Here is a 23,483-nt window from a genome sequence, read left to right on the forward strand (position 1 = left end):
TTTACCACATTCATTGATTAGCTCTAGTAGTATTCTGGTAGCATATTTAGGATTCTCTATGTATAGTATCATGTCATCTGTAAACAGTGACGGTTTTACTTCTTCTTTTCTGATTTGGATTCCTTTTATTTCTTTTTCTTCTCTCATTGCTGTGGCTAAAACTTCCAAAACTATGTTGAATAATAGTGATGAGAGTGGGCAACCTCGTCTTTTTCCTGATCTTAGTGGAAATGGTTTCAGTTTTTCACCATTGAGAATGATGTTGACTGTTGGTTTGTCATATATGACCTTTAGCATGTTGAGGTAATTTCCCTCTATGCCTACTTTCTGGAGGGTTTTTATCATACATGGGTGTTGAATTTTGTTGAAAGCTTTTTCTGCATCTATTGAGATGATCATATGGTTTTTCTCCTTCAATTTGTTAATATGGTTTATCACATTGATTGATTTGCGTATATTGAAGAATCCTTGCATCCCTGGGATAAACCCCACTTGATCATGGTGTATGATCCTTTTAATGTGCTGCTGGGTTCTGTTTGCTTGTATATTGTTGAGGATTGTCGCATCTATGTTCATCAGTTCTATTGGCCTATAGTTTTCTTTCTTTGTGACACCTTTGTCTGGTTTTGATATCAGGGTGATGGTGGCCTGGTAGAATGAGTTTGGAAGTGGTCCTCCCTCTGCTGTATTTTGGAAGCATTTGAGAAGGATAGGTGTTAGCTCTTCTCTAAATGTTTGATAGAATCTGCCTGTGGAGCCGTCTGGTCCTGGGGTTTTATTTGTTGGAAGATTTTTAATCACAGTTTCAATTTCAGTGCTTGTGATTGTTCTGGTTATATTTTCTATTTCTTCCTTGTTCAGTCTCAGAAGGTTGTGCTTTTCTAATAATTTGTCCATTTCTTCCAGGTTCTCCATTTTATTGGCACAGAGTTGCTTGTAGTAGTGTCTCATGATCCTTCGTGTTTCTGCAGTGTCAGTCGTTACTTCTCCTTTTTCATTTCTAATTCTGTTGATTTGAGTCTTCTCCCTTTTTTTCTTGATGAGTCTGGCTAATGATTTATCAATTTTCTTTGTCTTCTCAAAGAAACAGCTTTTACTTTTATTGATCTTTGCTGTTGTTTCTTGCATTTCTTTTTCATTTATTTCTGATTTGATCTTTATGATCTTTCCTTCTGCTAACTTTGTTTTTGTTGTTGTTCTTCTTTCTCTAATTGCTTTAGGTGTAAGGTTAGGTTGTTTATTTGAGGTTTTTCTTGTTTCCTGAGGTAAGATTATATTGGTATAAACTTCCGTCTTAGGACTGCTTTTGCTGCATCCCATAGGTTTTGGGTCATTGTGTTTTCATTGTCATTTGTTTTTAGGTATATTTTGATTTCCTCTTTGATTTCTTTAGTGATCTCTTGGTTATTTAGTAGTTTATTGTTTAGCCTCCATGTGTTTGTATTTGTTACAGATTTTTTCCTGTAATTGATATCTAGTCTCATAGTGTTTTGGTTGGAAAAGATACTTGATACGATTTCATTTTTCTTAAACTTACCAAGGCTTGATATGTGACCCAAGATATGATCTATTCTGGAAAATGTTGCATGAACACTTGAGAAGAACGTGTGTTCTGTTGTTTTTGGATGAAATGTCCTATAAATATCAAGTAAGACCCTTTTGTTTAATGTATCATTTAAAGCTTGTGTTTCCTTACTTATTTTCATTTTACATGATCTGTCCATTGGAGAAAGCGGGGCATTAAAGTCCCCTGCTATTATTGTGTTACTGTCGATTTCCCCTTTTATGGCTGTTAGCATTTGCTGTATGTATTGAGGTGCTCCTATGTTGGGTGCATAAATATTTACAATTGTTATGTCTTCTTCTTTGATTGATCCCTTGATCATTATGTAGTGTCCTTCTTTGTCCATTGTAAAAGTCTTTATTTTAAAGTCTATTTTGTCTGATATGAGAATTGTTACTCCAGCTTTCTTTTGATTTCCATTTGCATGGAATATTTTTTCCATCCCCTCACTTTGTCTGTATGTGTCCCTAGGCCTGAAGTGGGTCTCTTGTAGACAGCATATATACGGATCTTGTTTTTGCATCCATTCAGCCAGTCTATGTCTTTTGGTTAGAGCATCTAATGCATTTACATTTATGGTAATTATCGATGTGTATGTTCCTTTTACCATTTTCTTAATTGTTTTGGGTTTGTTACTCTATGTCTTTTCCTTCTCTGTGTTTCCTGCTTAGAGACGTTCCTTTAGCATTTGTTGTAAAGCTGGTTTGGTGGTGCTGAATTCTCTTAGCTTTTGCTTGTCTGTAAAGGTTTTAATTTCTCCTTCGAATCTGAATGAGATCCTTGCTGGGTAATCTTGGTTGTAGGTTTTTCCCCTTCATCACTTTAAAAATGTCCTGGCACACGCTTCTGGCTTGCAGAGTTTCTGCTGAAAGATCAGCTGTTAACCTTATGGGGATTCCCTTGTATGTTATTTGTTGCTTTTCCCTTGCCGCTTTTAATATTTTTTCATTGTATTTAATTTTTGTTAGTTTGATTAATATGTGTCTTGGAGTGTTTCTCCTTGGATTTATCCTGTATGGGACTGTCTGTGCTTCCTGGACTTGACTGACTATTTCCTTTCCCATATTAGGGAAGTTTTCAACTATAATCTCTTCAAATATTTCTCAGTCCCTTTCTTTTTCTCTTCTTCTTCTGGGACCCCTATAATTCAAATGTTGGTGCATTTAATATTGTCCCAGAGGTTTCTGTGACTGTCCTCAATTCTTTTCATTCTTTTTTCTTTATTCTGCTCTGTGGTAGTTATTTCCACTATTTTATCTTCCAGGTCACTTATCCGTTCTTCTCCCTCAGTTATTCCACTATTGATTCTTTCTAGAGAATTTTAAATTTCATTTATTGTGTTGTTCATCATTGTTTATTAGCTCTTTAGTTCTTCTAGGTCCTTGTTAAATGTTACTTATATTTTCTCTATTCTATTTCCAAGATTTTAGATCATCTTTACTATCATTACTCTGAATTTTTTTTCAGGTAGACTGCCTATTTCCTCTTCACTTGTTTGGTCTGGTGGTTTTTTACCTTGCTCCTTCATCTGCTATGTATTTCTCTGTCTTCTCATTTTGTTCAGCTTACTGTGTTTGGGGTCTCCTTTTCACAGGCTGCAGGTTTGTAGTTCCCGTTATTTTTGGTGTCTTCCCCCAATGGGTAAGGTTGGTTCAGTTGGTTGTGTAAGCTTCCTGGTGGAGGCAACTGGTGCCTGTGTTCTGGTGGATGAGGCTGGATCTTGTCTTTCTCATGGGCAGCACCACGTCCATTGGTATATTTTGGGGTTTCTGTAAACTTATTATGATTTTAGGCAGCCTCTCTGCTAATGGATGGGGTTGTGTTCTTGTCTTGCTAGTTGTTTGGCATGGGGTGTTCCGCACTGTAGCTTGCTGGTCGTTGAGTGGAGCTCGGTCTTAGCATTGAGATGGAGATCTCTGGGAGAGCTTTTGATGTGTGATATTATGTGGGGCTGGGAGGTCTCTGGTAGATCAATGTCCTGAACTCAGCTCTCCCACCTCAGAGGCTTGGGCCTGACACCCGGCTGGAGCACCAAGAGCCTGTCAGCCACACGGTTCAGAAGAAAAGGGAGAAAATAAAAAAAAAAGAAAAAAAGAAAGAAAGAAAAAAAAATATAAAATAAAATAAAGTTATTAAAATAAAAAAATTATTAAAATAAAAAAATTAAAAAGTAATTAAAAAAAAGAAAGAAGAGAGCAACCAAACCAATAAAGAAATCCACCAATGATAACAAGTGCTAAAAACTATACTAAAAAAAAAAAAAAAAACCCAAAACAGACAGACTGAGCCCTAGGACAAATTGTAAAAGCAAACCTCACAGACAAAATCACGTGAAGAAGCATACACATACATACTCACAAAAAGAGAAAAAGGAAAAAATATATATATATATATATATATAAAGGAAGAGAGCAACCAAATTAGTAAACAAATCTACCAGTGATAATAAGCTCTAAATACTAAACTAAGATAAACATAAAACCAGAAACAAATTAAATGCAGAAAGCAAACCCCAACTCTACAGTTGCTCCCAAAGTCCACCACCTCAATTTTGGGACGATTCATTGTCTATTCAGGTATTCCACAGATGCAGGGTACATCAAGTTGATTATGGAGATTTAATCCACTGCTTCTGAGGCTGCTGGGAGAAATTCCCCTTTCTCTTCTTTGTTCGTACAGCTCCTGGGGTTGAGCTTTGGATTTGGCCTTGCCTCTGCATGTAGGTCACCCTTTGGCATCTGTTCTTCACCCAGACAAGAGGGGGTTAAAGGAGCGCTGATTAGGGGGCTCTGGGTCCCTCAGGCCGGGGGAAGGGAGGGGTACAAAATGCGGGGCGAGCCTGCAGTGGCAGAGGCTGGCATGATGTTGCAACAGCCTGAGGCGCGCCGTGTGTTCTCCCGGGGAAGTTGTCCCTGGATCACAGGACCCTGGCAGTGGCTGGCTGCACAGGCTCCTGGGAGGGGAGGTGGGGATAGTGACCTGTGCTCGCACACAGGCTTCTTGGTGGCTGCAGCAGCAGCCTTAGCATCTCATGCCTGTCTCTGGTGTCCGCGCTGATAGCTGCAGCTCGCGCCCATCTTTGGAGCTCCTTTAGGTGGTGCTCTGAATCCCCTCTCCTCGCACACCCTGAAACAATGGTCTCTTGCCTCTTAGGCAATTCTGGACTCCCTCCTGGCTAGCTGTGATGCACTAGCCCCCTTCAGGCTGTGTTCACGGAGCCAGCCCCAGTCCTCTCCCTGGGATCCGACCTCTGAAGCCCAAGCCTCAGTTCCCAGCCCCCACCTGCCCTGGTGGGTGAGCAGACAAGCCTCTCGGGCTGGTGAGTGCTGGTCAGCACCGATCCTCTGTGCAGGAACCTCTCCGCTTTGCCCTCTGCACCCCTGTGGCTGTGCTCTCCTCCTTGGCTCCGAAGCTTACCCCCTCCGCTACCCGCAGTCTCCACCTGTGAAGGGGATTCCTAGTGTGTGGAGACTTTTCCTCCTTCACAGCTCCTCCCGCTGGTGCAGCTCCTGTCCCTATTCTTTTGTCTCTGTTTTTTCTTTTTTCTTTTGCCCTACCCAGGTACATGGTGGGTTTCTTGCCTTCTGGGAAGTCTGAGGTCTTCTGCCAGCGTTCAGTAGGTGTTCTGTATGAGCTGTTCCACATGTAGATGTATTTCTGATGTATTTGTGGGGAGGAAGGTGATCTCCACATCTTACTCCTCCACCATGTTGAAGGTCCCCTCTCCTGGTGGAGTTTTAAAGATACCTTTATGGGCAATTTTCTCCTCAGTGCAAAGACTCCTAATTTAGACAGTACAAAGATGCCAGAATGCAGTTTCTCTGCACAAATACCACCTTTCTTAGAAACATTTGATATAGGAGATTGTGTTCTACAAGAGCTTGGGTCACCATTTAAAAAGATAATGCCATTTGCAGCAACATGGATGGACCTAGAAATTATCATACTAAGTGATGTAAGTCAGACAAAGACAAATATCATATATCACCTATATGTAAAATCTAAAAATATGATACAAATGAACTTATTTACATAACAGAAACAGACTCAGAGACTTAGAAAATAAACTTACAGTTACTAGAGGGGAAATGTGACAGGGGGAGGGATAAATTAGACGTTTGGGATTAACATATACACACTACTATATATAAAATAGATAGATAATCAACAAGGACCTACTGTATAGCACAGGGAACTCTACTCAGTATTCTGTAATAACCTATATATGGGAAAAGAGTCTGAAAAAAATAGATATATGTACATGTATAACTGAATCACTTTCCTGTACACCTGAAACTAACACAACAATGTAAATCAAATACACCCCAATATAAAATTTAAAAGACAAGATTTCTAAAATGTAATTTGGTCTAAATTGATTTAGAATTGGTTGCCAAATTGTCATACAGTTGTTTATTTAAGCTTTCTTCTTTTTACTTTAAGTTAGTCCTAGAATGTGTCATGTTGCCTAGGGTGGTATGAGAAAGGAAGTATTCTCCCTCAAGATATTCCCCCTTCACTCATGCCCTTCCTTCTCAGACATCTTGATACACTCCTAGAAAGAACATTCTAAAACTACCTTTAAAATCTCAACTCTCTTGATCTCTACATGGCATCTAATAGTCTGATCACCCCTCCATAACTGAGTATATCATTTAGCTAAGCTTGAGCCCTGCCAATCTTTGGGCCATTTTTCTTAGAATGAACCTCATTCTCTGTCCTCTGGCTACAAAACAGGCAGTTCTGCACTCATTCATGAAGCTTTGAACACATGTAGTTTTCTTATGTGAAGTCCTCTGGGACTGCCCTTATGGAGAGGTGGGTACTGCCTCCTCTGCTGCCTCAGCTCTTTACACTTATTTCTGGTAAAATTCTGACCAGATCTTATATCACCATTGCTTGTAATTAGCATACTTATTACCTACCCACTTTCCTGCCACCACCAAGTAAACTATTTATTCATCCATTTAATCAAAATGTATTTGGATGCCAAAGGACCAGGCACTGTGCTAAGTAATATGGGTACCAATAAGCGTTCAATTCCAGTACTTCTGTAAATTGATTAGTAATGCATTTTTTACCACTTATCTGGAAGGACATCTGTGGTTTTCTCATTTATTCCTAAAAGCTATTCCTAAGAACTATTTATGATTTAGAATATGAATCCTTTGTTCTATGCATTGCAAAAAGTTTTCCCAGTATTGTGTTTTTTGTTATTATACATATTTTTCCTTTATTATTTCTTCCTTTAAACTTTCTCATTAGTTTTTTTTTTTTTTTTTTTCTTTTTCAGAAGCTAATGGGTACTAGGGAGGGGATGGAATGGATAAGAAGAAAGGCTAGTGCAAAGAGACCGCAGAGGAACTTGAGAATGGTCTTAGTAAAGTAATACAGTGAGAGAACAAGGCAGATGTATGAGCCATTCCTGAATTAGCATCAACAGATGTGATCAGGAAAGTGAAGGCCGTCAGAGGAGGCAGTGATAACTTCCATAATACCTGGCACATAATGGGAGGTTAGTACTCATCTCTCAAAATAAACAAGTGACTGACTGAATGCAGAGAATTTCTTTCCTGCAAACCCCAGTAATCAGTAAGGAAATTTGCTATTTGTAAAGGACAGAAGTTTGTGGTTGATTGTGATGATGACTCTGATTCTTCACTCTTTTGTCATGTAACTTTACAGCTGCCTCCCACTGTAGGTGGCATGATCTGCTCCATTCCTTGATGATGGGTACCAAGTGATTTACTGTAGCCAGTGGGAAGTCAGCAGATTTGATTCATACAGAAACTTGAAAAAGTGCATTCTGCTTGCTCCCTTGTACTTCTGCTTTTGCCAAGAAATTTGCTTGGGTTAAGTTGACGAAGGAAGATACACATAGACTGAAGTTGAGTTGTCCCAGTGACTGTAGCTGAGACCATTCTAGATCAGCTATCAGTGAACACAGCCAAGATCAGAAGAGCCACTTAACCAATCCCTGACTGACCTGTAGATTCATGAGAAACAATTAATAATTAGTGTTTTCAGCTACCAATTTTGGAATGGTTTATCATGCAGCAATAGCTAAGTGATATAGAAGTTATAAATCTCCAATTAAATTATTTTATTCGGTGGCATGCTTTCTTAGTTTTTCTATTTAATAATTGCACTAAGTGTCTCCTATTTCTAACATTTTATGTACCACAGTAAAAAGAATAGTCACTAAGAAACAAAAATGTAGACATTTCCTAATATCTTAATTTTAGACATTCATTCATTCAACTATGTGCACAGTATTAGAAATACAAAAAAAATGCTCTCATGAAATCGACCATGGTTTGGTGGGAATGTAGACATGAACAAATGATTTGCATTCAATGAAATAAGTAATAATAGGAAATATTCATTAAAACCATGATCTCTGAAGCAAAATAACCTGCGTTGAAAATCTTGCTTCTGTCACTTCCTAGCTGGGTGCCCTTACTTAACCACAATTCCATTTGCATAATCTATAAAATGGGATGATAATTGTACCTACTTCATTAAATTGTTGGGAGGATTGTCTGCACTGACATCTACCACATACTTAGAGCTGTACTTGGCACTCATAAGCTATCATTAAGTGCTAGTTATTATTTAAAAATTTTGAAAGCATGAGGGCACAGTAAAGTAAGACTATATAGGGTGGGAACTGGGTGGAGGGGTAGTAGAGGAGATACTTTAAAAAACCATAAATTTGCAAATCTTCTCTTTTGGTGTCTTCATCTATATTTCAAGGAACAAAGAATAGATGACTATTAGGATATCTTCTAATTCTGAAATACAACATTCTTGGAATATTGTCTAACATAACAGATGTAGTAAGTTCCTACTAAATATGGCATTTGATCATTAAAGTAGTCTTCAAAAGAAGTTGGTCTAATGAAGTTAATTCACATGCCATCATTCATTATGCTTGACTTTAGAGGCAAGCTTGATACGATTATCCCACAGGACATCCTGGTGCCTTTTAATAGTGCTGGAAGTGAAAAGGGAATGTCTATTCCCAGAATTGGTAATGTAAACACTCAAATCTTAAGTATGTGTTGTGCTTGAATAGACTAGCCTACAGCCTGTTAAATCAAATTAATAAACGCAATAGCTGCATCCAAATTTTCTCTATTTGCAAAGCAAAGTTACGGAGCTCGTCTGTTTGATATTTTGTACTTCTGATTACAAGATTCTGTCCTCTGCTGTTTGCTAAAGATTATACCAGGTAGAGTCATCAGCACACAGTGAAATAACATAATTTTGTTTCCCCACCCAAATGCCTACAAATCAGGAGAGGATCACAAACATAGAATTCTCAATGTCCATAGAACAAACCTGCGACCTTAGCACTGTGCCCTTCTTCTCCCAAGTCATCTCATTTTAATGGCATCCGTCCTGCCCATGCTTTGGGTAACCAAATGGGCTAATTGGAAGTGTGACAACATGAACAATCCATTAGTCTTTGGGCAATTATTTCCTCTAAAAGAACTTTTGCAAAGAATTTTACTTAAACACATATGCTGTCATTGTTGACAGCACCTGACACTCCTACTGAATAAGTATCTATATTTATGTCATTATTTAACAATTTCGTTTGCGTGTACATTTGTATGACAGTTAGCTTGTTGACTACTTATTTCAATTCTCTTTGAGTAAGATCATTCAGTGACAAATGTGTCAATTTCATTTCACCCGTAGGGTTACAAATTCATCTCTGGGATTCAGGGCTGATCATGACTATGCTATGACAGTCTGCACGTCTCTGACTGTCTTAGATGTATTCCCCATGCTTCCTAAACCCAGAAACTGTAGCAAAACTGGAAGAATTGGAATTGAGTAGATCTAGGTTCAAGATTTGTCTATGTCTTAATAAGACATATTTACCAAATATGTGGCTTTAGCATCACTTTCCCCATCTTTAAAAATCTCTCAGGGGGTTGTTTTGAGTTTTAAATAAGGTGATGTATATGAGAAGTCAGCAAAAGACAACCATGCCATAGGGATGCCCCCAAAACACAGGTTGAGTCTGAATCAAACAATGAAAGCCAAATGGCTAATTCAAGGTCATACAGTGTGATTGGGCAACTGGTGTGGGAAAAGAAATCCCAGCTGCTGAATGGGTAGGTAAACAGGAAAGGGAAGACTTTCCTTTTTCTTTTTGGTTAAATAGCACTGATACTTCACTGTTGCTTTGTTTGATAGATTAATTCATTCTGAAAGGCTTTAAAGATGTCTGGTAGGTAGCTAATAATCAGCTTTGAAAAACAATCACTGGCCTTGCCCTTGCTATCAAAGTCCCTAAAAAGAAAATTTTCATTTCAAATGGCTTCTAGCTTACTTCAGAACCAGAAGGTAGATTCCTTTGGCGTTATCTAGAGCAGCTAGTGAAAGCCCTTTTTAATGGTTTGTTAGTTGATAAACTGCAATTGGCATATAAGGGTAAGAGCTTCAAAAGACAAATTAAACTTATAGTCACCTGCCCACTAGTGCTTTGAATTAATCAATACAGCATTCTTCTAAAAACAGAAGCAATGCCATTACCCCTCAACAAATTCACATTTTGATGCAATCAATAACTACATCAAAGTTCTCCAAAAGACAGAGAAATTAAATAAATCACAATCCATGTGTAAAGAAAGGCCTTTTCTCTTGCAGGTGCTGACATCTGAAATACATATTAGAGTATGTGCTTAGTATCCAAAGAAATATATAGATGTAGTTCCTTTCATTTTTTAACTTTAAATGAGGAAATACCCATGTACTATAAAGGGAACAGGAAAAAACTAAAAGAACATTTGGTGTGAACTTGGATATGCCTCTAATGTTCCCTCAGTAAAAATTTTCTCCCTTTTGTTGAATGTCACTTCTCATTATGATTTGTAACATAAAGACTCAAATCTCAAGTATATAATGTGCTTTAATAGAGTAGCATACAGCCTATTTAAAACTATTTTCAAACCAAGTACATATTCTGATCTCTCAAAAGTGTAGTAAATCAGCATAGAGATCGATTATGCAACTTGAAACAGATAAATATTTATTTGCCTTCCTCCCCCAAATATATAATGTTTTATTGTTTGAATTATCATTCCTCATTTTATCCATTTCATGTCTCAAGGTCACATACCTGAATGGTATAAAATGAGTAAGTACAGCTTAGAGAAAGGGCCTCTGACAATTGTATAGTGGAGAAAGAAACCAACATAAATATGTTATTAATAATATTATTATGCAGGCCCTTCCATCTTTCTAAGACCCAGTGAAGTTGAAATATGCCGCCCGCCCCTGCCCCCGCCCCCAACGTGAGTTGGTGGAAAAGCCCACAACTAGGAGCAAGGGATGTTGGAATTGAGTTGTCAAACTGTCCTGGATGTCTTGTGCAAACTGAACAGGCCAATTTACTGCAACACTGCATAGGCTGAAGGCTCCTATTTCACCTTTACAGTGTTTCCTCCTGGTGAGATTATCCTGCTGGACCAAGGCTCCCTCCCTGGCAGTATTTCAGCTCCTCCTAGATTTCTTCTGATTAGTCTATCCTAGGTAGTGGTACTGTGTTAATCCTTACCTTGTGACCAGCCTGCTTGCCTAGGCAGGGAAGAGGCTCTTGTCCAGCTATCTGAAAGCAACAGCTTTGTGTGTTTGACATTTTTGAATCCTAGTGGTGATTCGATTTCTATGTCTTCCCCTTTGTAGCTCCAACTCCCGGCTTTCAGGATGAACACAGCCAGGCTTTGAGAAACAAAACAAAACAAAAAATGACTTCTTCCACACGACCACAGAGTTTCTTTGCGCGTTACTAACCTCTGAGTATGGGGTGGCTTTGAAACACAGCTGTTCTAGCTCTGCCCTCCAGGTGGCAGCAGTGCCACACCGCAGGGGCTCCAATCCCCTCCACCCCGACTTCAAGTGTTAATGCAATTGACCAATCAGTGCTAAGATGATGGGAGGTAATTGGGTAATTGTATTTTACTGATCACAAGCAGAAAAAGGGAAAGGAAAAAGGGAAAGAAAGAGGGGCAGAAGAGGGAAGGGGACCGCAGTCCGAGAGGAGATTTGGGGAGCTAGGACCCAAACCGTCAGGACGTGGCATTGGCCGAGAGAAAGGAACTGCCGCCGGCACTGGGAGCGCATTTATTCTTTGGGTGGAAAGGAAGGGAGAGAGGAGCGGGCTGGGGAGGAAGAGAGAGTTCCAGCCGAAGTGGATGGAAGGGGACCGGGCTTTCTGCCGCGCTGGGAGCCGCGAGCCGGGGCGATGGCGCTAAAGACGGCGCGGAGCAGCTGCGCTCCCGGGAACGCGTCTCCTCGCGGAGGACTAGCCGGCGTCGGGAAGGTCTGCGCGAAGAGAGACCAACTTGTGGCTCCAGAATGTACCCGACGCAGCTGGAAATGAGATCAAAGCTGCAGTTTCATTCGAGAAGGATGAGAGGAGCCAGCGACTAGGGATTTTTTTTTTTTTTTTTTTTACCTCCTTCGTTCCATGTTCTATTTTGTATCTTCTTTCCTTATTATTATTTTTTTATTTGCCTAACAAAACACCCCGTCGAGCCCCTCACTTCACCCTCCCCATTTGAAATAAAAGCCCAATTTGAACTTCTTTCATCGCGGCGCCCCCAGGATCCGCTGCCCGCTGATGGAGGAGAAGGGGACCCGGTGGCTGGCAGGGGCCGCCAGCGAGGGACGGCGTCACGCGTCTCCCCCGTGATCCCGGCCCTGCTCCTGGAGTTCTGCTACACCTGGAGGATCTGGACCGGGTGCTAGGGGTGGGGGCGGGGACAGAGGAAGCGCAAGCCACCCCGAGCCTTAAAGAAAAAAAGAAGTAGCGGGGGGAGGAATGGATTTCTTCTTGACAGCTGACGGAGCCTTGAAATTTTCCTTCACTACCTCCGCCCCCGCCCCCGTCCCCGCCCCCCCGCACTCCATTTAACGTGAGATTATGAAATTGCAGAGGCGGTGGAGGGAAGGAGACAGGATATAACAGAGAGTTTGGAGGGAGAGGGGAAGGTGGCTGGCCGGGTGGCTGAAATCAAAAATCCAATTGCGCACTGGGTTGTGATGAGAAATCTAATCAGATCTTTGGAGAAGGGGTCGGCCGGAAGGGCGGCGATTGGGGGGAGTTGATCCCCAAATTCTTCGAGGTCGGGGCTGGGGAGAGGAATCGGCGATGTAAAAGGATACTTTTTCTTTTTTTCTTTTTTTTTTTTTTTTTTTTGGTGGCGGTGGCTGTTGGGTGCGTTGCGAAAATGAACGATGCGGGACGCAGCTCTCTCGTGGAACCGAACGCAGTGGATAAACTGATTGTGCAAGAGAGAAGGAAGAACGAAGCTTTTTCTTGTGACACCTGGATCTTAACACAAATGTGTATATGTGCACACAGGGAGCATTGGAAAATGAAATAAACCAGTGTCAGACCCGCGGGGGTTGGTGTGTTCTGACAAATAAATAATCATAAAACAGCTGCCCTCCCCCTCCCCAAAAGGATGATTGGAAATGGAGAAACGAGGATCCACAAAGGAAAAGTATGTTCATTTTTTTCTGTAAAGGAGAAAGTAAGCCAAGGAGATATTTTTGGAATGAAAAGTTTGGGGCTTTTTTTAGGAAAGTAAAGACTTGATATGGTGGTGTTTTCTTTTCTTTTTGAATTTCCCACAAGAGGAGAGGGAATTAATAATACATCTGCAAAGAAATTTCGGAGAAGAAAAGTTGACCGCGGCAGAATGAGGCATTGATTGGGGAAGAGAAGCCAGCAGAGCACAGTTGGATTTGTGCCTATGTTGAGTAAAATTGATGGATAATTGCAGTTGGATTTTTCTTCATCAACCTCCTCCCCCCCCCCCTTTTTTTTTCTTTCTGGGGTCAAGATCATGCATTTTTCCGCTTGTTCTTAACCACCTGGATTTCCATCTGGATGTTGCTGTGATCAGTCTGAAATACAGTGAGTGATCCTTTTTTTTCCTATTTATTGGTGAAGAAAATGTCCATCAATTTAGCATTCCTGGTCCCTTTATCCCTTTACCCCCGGAGTTGGTTTTTAAAGACCTGGCTGTGGGGACCAGGAAACAGGGAGAAGGTGGCCCACGCATTTGCTCCATCAGGCCGTGCTCACTGATAAGCCGCTTTGCTATAATGATGCAGGTTGTCTGCATCCCGGGCAAATGCCTTTGCAAATGTCCATCCGGAGAAAAAAATTTCCCCAAGAAAGCCGCTGCAGTGTGGGGTGCCTCGTGCTGTGTGATCAACACTCTAGAATGTGTTTAAGTTGCATGGCAGCCCCGGAGTTAGGTTCACAAATGTTTAGCCATTGGAAGTCGAAGGGACCCAATTTCAATTTCATTATCCAACCTGACATCGCAGATCAACAGAAATGCATTAACACGAAAATATGATAATAAACCAACCAGATGAAGGATGGCTTCTGGCCGGCGAGTGGGTGGAGGGAGGGAGAGTGGGACGGGGGAGGAAGTGGTGGAGAGCTGTGGATGCACTATCCCCCATCTCTCTTGCACACAGAGTCTGGAAAGTGGTGGTCTTGAGATTAGGTTACCTAGATTCTCACCAGTGCTAAGAATGAGAGGAGGACCCACGGCTCTTCAACCCCACCCCCTTCTAACCACTTCCCTGGGTAACAGAGAGGCTGTCCATGTAGGTGCCCTGGGCAGTTAGTCGCCTTCAGTTTTGCCAGTTGCCTTCAGTTTTCCCCGCAATAACAGTTCAGAGCTCTTTAAAAAAAAGGCAGAAATCTAGTGTCCTGTGGTAACTTAGATAAAGGTCTGTGGGTTGAGCCTCACTGCTTCTCCTATGCCAGCTTTGTCTTGGGGGAAAGAAGCCACTAAAGAAAAATTTTTTAAAAAGTTGAAAATGCTTAGAGAGCCTGAGGGCCTATAAGATCATCGCCCCTCTTTGAATCTCTTCCCCCATCGCTGCCAGGATCATGGAGCTGGCTTTTCTTTAGTTTTGTGTTTGAACAGAGCTCTGCCTCTCAGTCTTCTGTTATTTCTCTCCAGGGCCTTCTATCAGAATCATAGACTCATATAACTTTAGAGCCAGAAGATTCCCCAGAGATCTCATGCCAATAAAAAAGGAAACTGAGGCCTGGAGAAGTCATAACTCTTTGGTTAATGGCCAAAGCATATGAGACAAGTGACTCACACAAGCCACTGAAGAGCTGACAAAAGTCAGTTTGGGATCCAAACTGGACGGGAAACAGCCGTACGTGGAAGGATTACTTCTTTCCCCACAGCTGCCATTTTTATCTAGAAGGGTCAAGGAAGGTACTTATTCTGAGAGCTTGCAATAAACTCCTGACATTCTGGACCTCATGGGTAGCCCACCTCCAGCATTCATATCTTTTCTTAGTCTTTTTTTTTTAGTTAATAGAAGAGCTCAGATAACCCTAACTTCAATACTATTTGGAAAAAAAAAAAAAAAATGATGCACAACGCTGGCATATCCCAAAGGAGATGAAAGGCAACAGTCTCCTGGGTCCCTTCTTGGTATTGGGCTCATTTAATCCAGTGAATGGTGGTCCCTGGAGAGTCATTAAAGAACCCTGGAGTTAGATTTATATGAGAGAATGATAATAGAAACCAGAAACTCCCTGCTAAAAGCATCTGAGTCTGTTCTTTCACTCACATCATCTATTCTTATCCTTTTCATTACCCCTTAACTAAACTAGCCTACAGCTGAGCACTTCTCTAATTTATTTTTCTGGGCACATGTTTCCTGTTGGGACACAGATCAGGCAATAAATTTACTGACCTATGAAAATAAGATCATGCAGGGTTGTGTTTCCCACCCCTGCCCCAAGCTCCCTATAGGTTTCTGCATACCTTATAATTCCTTGCAGATATTTTGCATGTTTGTTTTGTTTTTACATGACCACAGTTAAGTCATCAGTTGTGGTCAAAGACTGACTCAAGTTATGTTAAGTTCCTGCTCAGTTGCAATTTAGCACAACTGACAAAAGAGAATAAAGAAAAAAAAATGTACTTTGAGGGTTTTTACTGCGTAGTTCAGCTCTGGGCTTCACGTGGGAAACCCAGCTTTGCAATCAGCTTGGCTCTGCCAATCAGGAGAGGGGTTTTTCCTCCCTTTCTTTCTTTCTTCCTCTTTCTTTTTTTTTTTTTTTTTTTTTGACATCAACAATTTCTTCATTGCTACTCTGATTGAACCTCAATGTGCATTCCTCTCCTTCACATTGTCACCCCCTCTCAGTATTCTCCACATTTACACCCACATGCAAACTTTACTGAGAAAGAGAGATAAGGGGATGGGGGGTAGGGAGAGAAGAGAAAATATGAATGTGTTTAAAATTGTGGGCTGAAATATGTCCTCCCACCCACCTCCACTTAAACCTGTTCTTCAAATCTGGAGATGATGGAGCATCTAAGGATGTCATCCTTTTTCACGCTGGTGAATCACTTCACCAGTACTGCATTTCAGGACACGTTGCCCAGACCGGGGTTTAGCTCCTTTGGTTTGTCAGTCAGAGTTGGCTCAGCATTTTAGGCAACTTGCTGGTGGACTGATGAAAGAATTATGGCCATGGTAGATCTAGAAACTTAGCCCATGAGCTTCTTTCAGGACAGAAGTTGGTACCCACTGATTGACATTTGTGAGCAAGTAGCTGTATACTGGAATTTGTTGAGGACCACAGGCCCAGAAAGCTGCTGAATTTTGCAAGTTTTGAAGTTACCTTTTCGAATATTTTCCTCCTCTAATTTAAAAGCTATGCACTTTGGGCAATACCTTTAATTTCCCTGGCCTTCAATATTCTTATCTGTGGGATGGGAATAATATCAACAAATTGGAATTCAACCAATTAGAATTGTCTTGTGAATTAAAAGTAATGATATGCAAAGCCCCAGCATAATAGACCCTCTAAGGAGAGCTGTTTGTTATGGTCATTCTTGGATTAATTTGAATTAACTTCCTGGGAATGAACACAAGCTGGCCACATACTTTACAAATTCTAGTGGCTACACTTAAGAACCGGGGAATGTGCAACTGACCTTACAGTAGTTGCCAGATTCTTCTTTTGAGGTCTTATCAGGAGAGATTCATTGCAATATATCATTTTAGATATGAAATTCTGCCTCTAGCTGGAAATTGAAAATCAAGATTTTCTCCTTAAAGTATAGAAAAATAAATCTCAGCAAAAGTCATATTTAAATGAGACTTTAGGGGAAAATAAAGCTATTCTTGTGTTGTGTGTTCTTTTTGTCTAAAAGTTACAGAAGATAGCAGTTGTATATTAACTGTATACTTTTGGCTACATATTACATTGGATGTGGAATGCACAAAATAAAGGCAGATTTCTAGGCAATTATATAATTAAATTAGATGGTGTAAAATTCCATTACTAATATTAAAGTCCCCAAGTCCATGATTTGGATTCACAGTCTTCCTAGTTATCATGAATCCTATGTTAGTTATACATCTTCATTTTGTGAAAGGATAAAGGCCCAGTATAGTGTATGGAATCAAGTTTCATGTAGACATATGTGTCTTATTGTTTGCATGTGCAAATCTTCCAACACCAACTTGCCAGTGGTTTTCCGAGGCCGCCAGTCGTGGTCATTTCTCATAATTTCATTTTCTACATCAGCAGCCCTGGGTTCTATCTGTTTCCTCAATATGCTTCTGGAAACCTGTTCTCCCTTTGAGGAAAAAAGAATCCTACTGTTTTAATTATTGCTATTCTTGATGTCACAGCTGTGGATAACAGGACAGTCAGGCTGAGGAGTTGCCCATTGGATGTTTATACTGCTTCTTTTCAATTAGGAAAACGGTTTGAATTCTGTGTTAACTTTGGAAAAGCATCCTTAAGTTACCCATTTTCACTGATCTTAAGAAGAAATGGAAATCATCTATGAAGGTTCTTACCATTTTATTAATTTTACTTTTTGGTGTGTTTCTAAAAGGTGACTAAGAATTTCAATAAACTTGAACTCTGACATCCTAAGTGAATCTGAATACTCAGCTTTCCACTGGGACATGTGTGTTACATAAGCCGTTAACCTCTCTGAGCCTGTTTGCTTGTCTGTAAAATAGAGATAACAACAGCCACATGGAGCTGACCGCTGTGAGGATGAAATCAGATTGCATATGTCATGCACAGCAGGTGTTCAATAAATGCACCTTTAAATTGAGCATCTTTGATTTTAGTTTAGGTAATGCACAGTTTGCAAAAAACAGATATGGTCTTGTTTGAGAGAAGCTCTTCATATAAATTCATGTTGGTATAGGTTAAAAAATGAGAAATTTATAGACAAGGTTGGAGTAACACAAATAGATATGACCATTTTTGGTAAGGTCCTACAATTTTAAAACATATTTGGAAGTGCTTTAGTGAATGCCATTCCTGTAAGAAAGATTACAATATACTTTATGAATTGTAGAAAATGTACTCTGTGTCTATGTAAACTTTCATCAAGTATTTTATAATATAGGCATAAAAATAATGATTTATAAACAGCATCTTAAAAGTTTCTCCAAAAGGATCAAGAGTCTGTTGCATGTTTCTTCAAAATGATTTCTCTGGAGAAATGTAAATTTGACAGTTGAAACTTTATTGGGCGGATCTTGTGGCTGGGACAGTGTGCTTGTTGACACTCTCTGAGGGCAAGGATTTTATTTGTTCTTTGGCATGTCCTTAGCACCTCAGAAGAGTGTCTGACAAATGGTATGCCTGCAATAAATATTCCTTGAAGGACTGATTGAACTTAAGAGGCATCACTTCCAAAGAACTCAAATGCATGTGTATACATACACACAAGAAGCCTGGCTTTTAGGAACCTATGGAAGTTTAATGAGAAATACCAATGAGTATACTGACTCTGTGTGTGTGTGTGTGTGTGTGTGTGTGTGATGTCATATCTGTACACACACACACACACACACACACACACACACACACACACACAGATTTTAAGCACCTCTGAGTGGTTTCCTTCTGCTGGGAAAGCTGAGGTCTGAAAGCGAGGTGATGCCGTGTATTTTTCTTAATCTTGGTGCTGTCAGTAATGAACTGTAACAATTGATACAAGTCACCTCATCTCTCTCAGGTTGGTCTTATATTCTTTCCTGTTAAATAAAGGTTAAAAACTAAGATTCTTTCAAGCACTAAGATTTCAGGATTTTCAATTCATAATCCACTACCTAGGAATTTAAGATTCCTAGGAATTGAAAATATAAAATCTCTGATCCCAGGTTACTAGCGTTAGTTGTCAAAATATGGAGAAGAACAGCATAGAATTGGGTGAGAAAGGCAGAATCCGTGTCACAATGGCAGATATGTAGGGTAAAAATGTGAGGAAAGTATCTAGAGGGTGTGTAGGGGAAATGTAATACAATATGGAATAGGCAAACATTGGATCTCAAAGTTTTTTCACTACTTGTTAGCTGGGGGATCCTAAGGAGGCAAATTGACCTTGCTATGTCTCAATTTTCTTCAACTATAAAAATGGACATCATTTTTTTCATGCAGTTATTTTTAGGAGCATTAATTAAGATGTCTAAGTGTTTGGCACATGATTAGTATACAATAAATGCTAGCTCACTTTCTTTCTTCTCATTGAAATCTGGTTATTTCCCACAGAAATGGGAACATTTAACTGAAAGTCTGTGAGTGTTTTGCTTTACATTTACTGAATATGTGAATGAAGATCTTTTGCCAACTTTGCTATCAAAGTGGGTAATATTATTTTTGATAATGTTTTCCAATGTCAGTCAGATTTATAATGAAGTTTAAAAATGATGAACAGCTTATGTAAGACTAACAAACTTTTATTTCATCTTTGGCATAAGCTGATGGCAGCTTTTTATGCTTATGTATGCTTTCAACACTAATGGGGATTATGGGTATAATTTCATAATAACAATAGTAACTACCAGTTATTGAGCGTTTGATATGCACCAGGTACTATGGTGAAAATATAACATATTTTTCTCCTAAATTCTCACTTAGGAAACTGAAACACAAAGAGGTTAAGTAATTGGTCTAAGGTTATCCAACAACTAAGTGATAGAGCTGGAAGTAGAAGCTACATCTCTTAGGACTTTAGAAACAAGGTCAGAATCAGTAAGTGCAAACGTGTTGCCTCGTAACAAGTAAACATGGCAACTCACTGTCCTCTAACCTGGTACTCAATCTGAATAATCCAATTGGGATTGAGATGTCTGTAGTTTCCCTTTCCCATTATCCTGAAACAGAGGTTGTAGTCACATATCAGATCACAAATGCCTTGCATCTTTTGGTCAGTCTTTTCTAATATCCAAGTGTTCCCCTACATGAGGAAGAGACAACTTATAAGAAAGACTTGGGAAAAATTGTCCTAACTCAGTCAACACAACTACTGGACAGAAAAGCTTTGTGAAATGCTATGAGATCATCTGGAAATTCATGATTGTCTGAGAAATAAGGTCAGTGCTAGTAATAAGTTTGGAGTTTTGTTACAATATCCTGCAAATCCGGTGGGCTCCTAATTGTCTGCATCACCCCCACCCCCCGCACCTGATCTCAGTCCTTGCGACGTTTGATCTCTGTAGCACTTCATACCGTTGATGCCACTGGCTTTCTGAAACTCTTCTAGGGGTTTGAGGTGCCGTTTGCTATCACTTCCTTTATTCATTTCATGTCATCCTTGTCTTGTCCCCCTGCTCTCTCCTAAAAGGTTGAGGGCTTCCCTTTTGAATCAGTTCTATTCCCAATCTCTTTGCATCCCTGAGAGATGTCTGCTGGGCTTGTTTTGAGACATGATGCTCAAATCCTTGGCCTCAGCCACCTTGTGTAAGCTGATGATTCCTAAATCTCCAGGGCCAGCAAGATGCCACTTTCTTACCTGGTCTCCTGTAGGCCTTACAAACCTAGTACACTAACTGTAACTGATTATTTTCCCTCCAGGAGCCTATATATTTTCAGTTTCAAATGATATCAATATCTCTTTAACCTCCCTCATATCCAACCACTAATCAAACACTCATCCATCTACTCATCATGTCAAACCCAGCTTTTCTGTCCCTCAGTCCAGAGTCCATTGTTTCTCTCCTAGATATCTTTCTAACTAGTCTTTCTGATGCCAACTTTTCTTCAGTATGGTCCATCATTAATTTTTCCTTCAGAAGGACTGTACTAAGAAATAAAGCTGAAAACATTCCCTTCTCTATATTCTATAAATATAGAATAAAATTTGGATTCTTCTCTTGATAAATACAGTCTGGCCAGCCTATTCATGCCTCTCTTGTCTGTCTGCCATACTGAATGTTTTATTTCTCTGGAGATATCCCAGTCTAGTTTTTGGCTCAAACTTTGTGAAAGCTACTCTACTTGCTTCAGATATACTCATCACAAGTCAAATCTCAGAGCAAGTTACTTCCTCTGGGAAAATCTTTTCCAGGTCTCCTAGGCCCACTGAATCCTCCTGTCTCTGTTACACCAACATTTTATTCATGGATCTGTGATAGCTCTTGTCACTCATATTTACTTGGCTGAAACCTGCTAATGTGACTTCTTTTAAGATAGGGACCTCATCTTACCTGTCTGGTCATCTCCCACATCTAGCTAATTTAGTGCACAGTAGTTTTCAATATATTTTGGTAGAACCAATAAAGGAGTGGATTAATTTAACACATCTTTAGGGTGAATTCAGCCTATGGTGTAGGCCGTTATTTTCCCAATATTTTTCCCACTAAGATCAACCTTTTATTATTTTTACTCTAGGGACCCATGTTTCAAAACTACTTTGCCCAGTAAATACATTGCAACTCACTCCTCCATTTTTCCTAATTGAAAACATATTCTTGCCCATCATTGTTCTTGAAATGTGCTAACTGAACACTGTGACCTTGAGTTGATATAAATTGAGCCAGAAGATGTTGTCACTATCTTATGCAATTGTATGAGCACATGCACGATTTCTAACTGGCTTTTTGAAATATTGATAAGAGCTGTCTTTGAGGCTTCCAGTTTTTTAAATAGTTCTGCAAATATAGTTTGGTGCTAATATTATACTCTAATTTAGAGGTGCTAATAGGCTCAGTGCAAGTTTGGCAATGCATACTCCTCAGTGGCATTGTTCGCGAAGAATATTGTTCACAACAATGAAGGTGCCCCTTGGATCTGCACAAACTGCACAATTGTAGGAGGGGGCCTTCTTTGTCGTAAATGACTGTTGGAAAGACACTGTGACTTTTAATTTTGAGTCATGCCCAAATATGGGCTTATGCAATGGTAGAATAGAAAAAGATCTTCTCCTTAGTAAAAGTGCCTGGATTAAAACTTTGGTGAGCTGCAGTCACTTTTCACAACATGCGAACACCTGGTTTTATGGAGCCAGGTATGTATTCTCAGGAGATGCTCTGGCTTCATGCTTTGGAAGGATGCTTCCTCCTTTCTCTCATAAGAAACAGCAGAAGACACTGGGATTAGATGAAAGTGCTAAATGGTAAGACACATTTAATTACGGTTTAATTTTATTCTTCAATCTTTGAATATAAATGTCTTGAATATGTTGAATTAGAACATATGTTTTTCTTTTAGTCCATTTTTCATGTTTTTCTTCTAGTTTTAGATGATTTCTTTCCAGTGTAGAGACTGCTATTATTATCTCTCATAATAGTAATAGTAATTTCTAATAATAGCAATAGTAAATGAGCGAGCCAACTCAGCACTGGCTCTTCTAAATAATTGCAAGTGCATACTTGCTCCTGCCAAACTGTGAACTGCTGAGACACTGTTTTCTTGGGAGGAGTCTATGTGTTTCATCCCATCAATTTTCACCAAGTCAATATAGGGAATATAGGAGAATTCAGGCATTCAATTATATTTTTTTATCTGTTGCTAAGATAGGTATCTGGTTTGGGGGTAGGTTTCACAGATTTAAAAAGAGCACTTTTTTTCTTATAATGACTAATACTGTCCCCTAAATATTAAAATCATCTGTTTTTGTAGATGTGGTCCTGCCTAGAACAAGTCGTTTGATCTATTTGTGATGTTTTAATAGATATCGTATTGTCCATATAGTTGACTTTTTTTTTTTTTTTTTGAGCCTAAGAAACATAGTATTAAGGAACTCATTTTCAGGACAATAGCCCAGTTTTCTTTAACCAGTGACTTCATAATGATGTTGGAAAGTTCAGTAACTAAACTATGCTTTTTTTTTTTTTTTTTTTTAGGGTGCATGACTTTGGAAAATGTAAAAATTGTGCCTCTCTTGAATGGTTTACAGTTGAATGTGAGCCAGATCTCAGAATCTGCTGATGTTTACAACCTTAGGGGAGGGAGGGAGAGAGAGGGATTGCTCTGCACTGAGCCTGTCTACTGGCTGTTCTAACCTGGGCAGAGAGAAGGCTGATAGCTTAGGTTCTCTAGGGAGAATCAACCTCCTAGGCAGGGACCAGAGCATGGGTGTGGTCAATGAATTCAAATGCATTATGGAGAGCAATCCAGGGAACTGTGATTTCTTCCAACTGAAAAGGCAGAAAGTCAGAAGCCATCCTAAAAGAGTTAACATCTACACAGTGGTTCTCAGGAAGGCAAGAATGGAACCATGAAGGCTTTCTCTGTATTGTTTGAATGTTGCCATGGCAATAGTTTCCAGCAGAAGTTACATGTTTTTCAATTCCCTTCTCCTTCCCTTCTCCTCATCCTCCCACCATCCCTCCTTATCTCCCTGAGTGCTTAGTTCTTATCTCTCCCTCCTTTTTACCCCTCCCTTTGTCCTTTCTTTTGTTCTCAACTTCTCAACTCTTTCCCCATTAACAACAAAAATATTCCAACTCCAGGAAGTCACTTTTAGGCAGAAAGTGAGTCAGACATATAGCCTTCTCTCCCATTTTCAGTATTCCCCCTTCTGTTTACCTATTAAAGACCTAATTAGACGAAGCTGTGGATGGAAGCAGGGTTGGGGCTTTC

At 39.8% G+C, this 23,483-nt stretch overlaps 1 protein-coding gene across 14 annotated transcripts in view; it reads left to right on the plus strand.

Annotated features, from left to right (window-relative positions):
* Nucleotides 1-23,483, plus strand: part of LRRC4C (leucine rich repeat containing 4C) — a 1,238,963-nt gene that overhangs the window by 1,060,862 nt on the left and 154,618 nt on the right. For 4 of the 14 annotated variants that reach the window (XM_082343750.1, XM_082343752.1, XM_082343749.1 and 1 more), the window contains exon 1: nucleotides 5,734-13,505. The exons of the other annotated variants lie outside the window; for them this stretch is intronic. The gene's annotated coding sequence lies outside the window, so the exon portion shown is untranslated. Of the gene's footprint in view, nucleotides 1-5,733; nucleotides 13,506-23,483 lie in introns of those variants that run through there. 14 annotated transcript variants of the gene reach the window in all.

This window comes from Balaenoptera borealis (assembly GCF_965194805.1).
Source record: "Balaenoptera borealis genome assembly, chromosome: 11".
In the NCBI taxonomy this organism is placed as follows: Eukaryota; Metazoa; Chordata; class Mammalia; order Artiodactyla; family Balaenopteridae; genus Balaenoptera; species Balaenoptera borealis.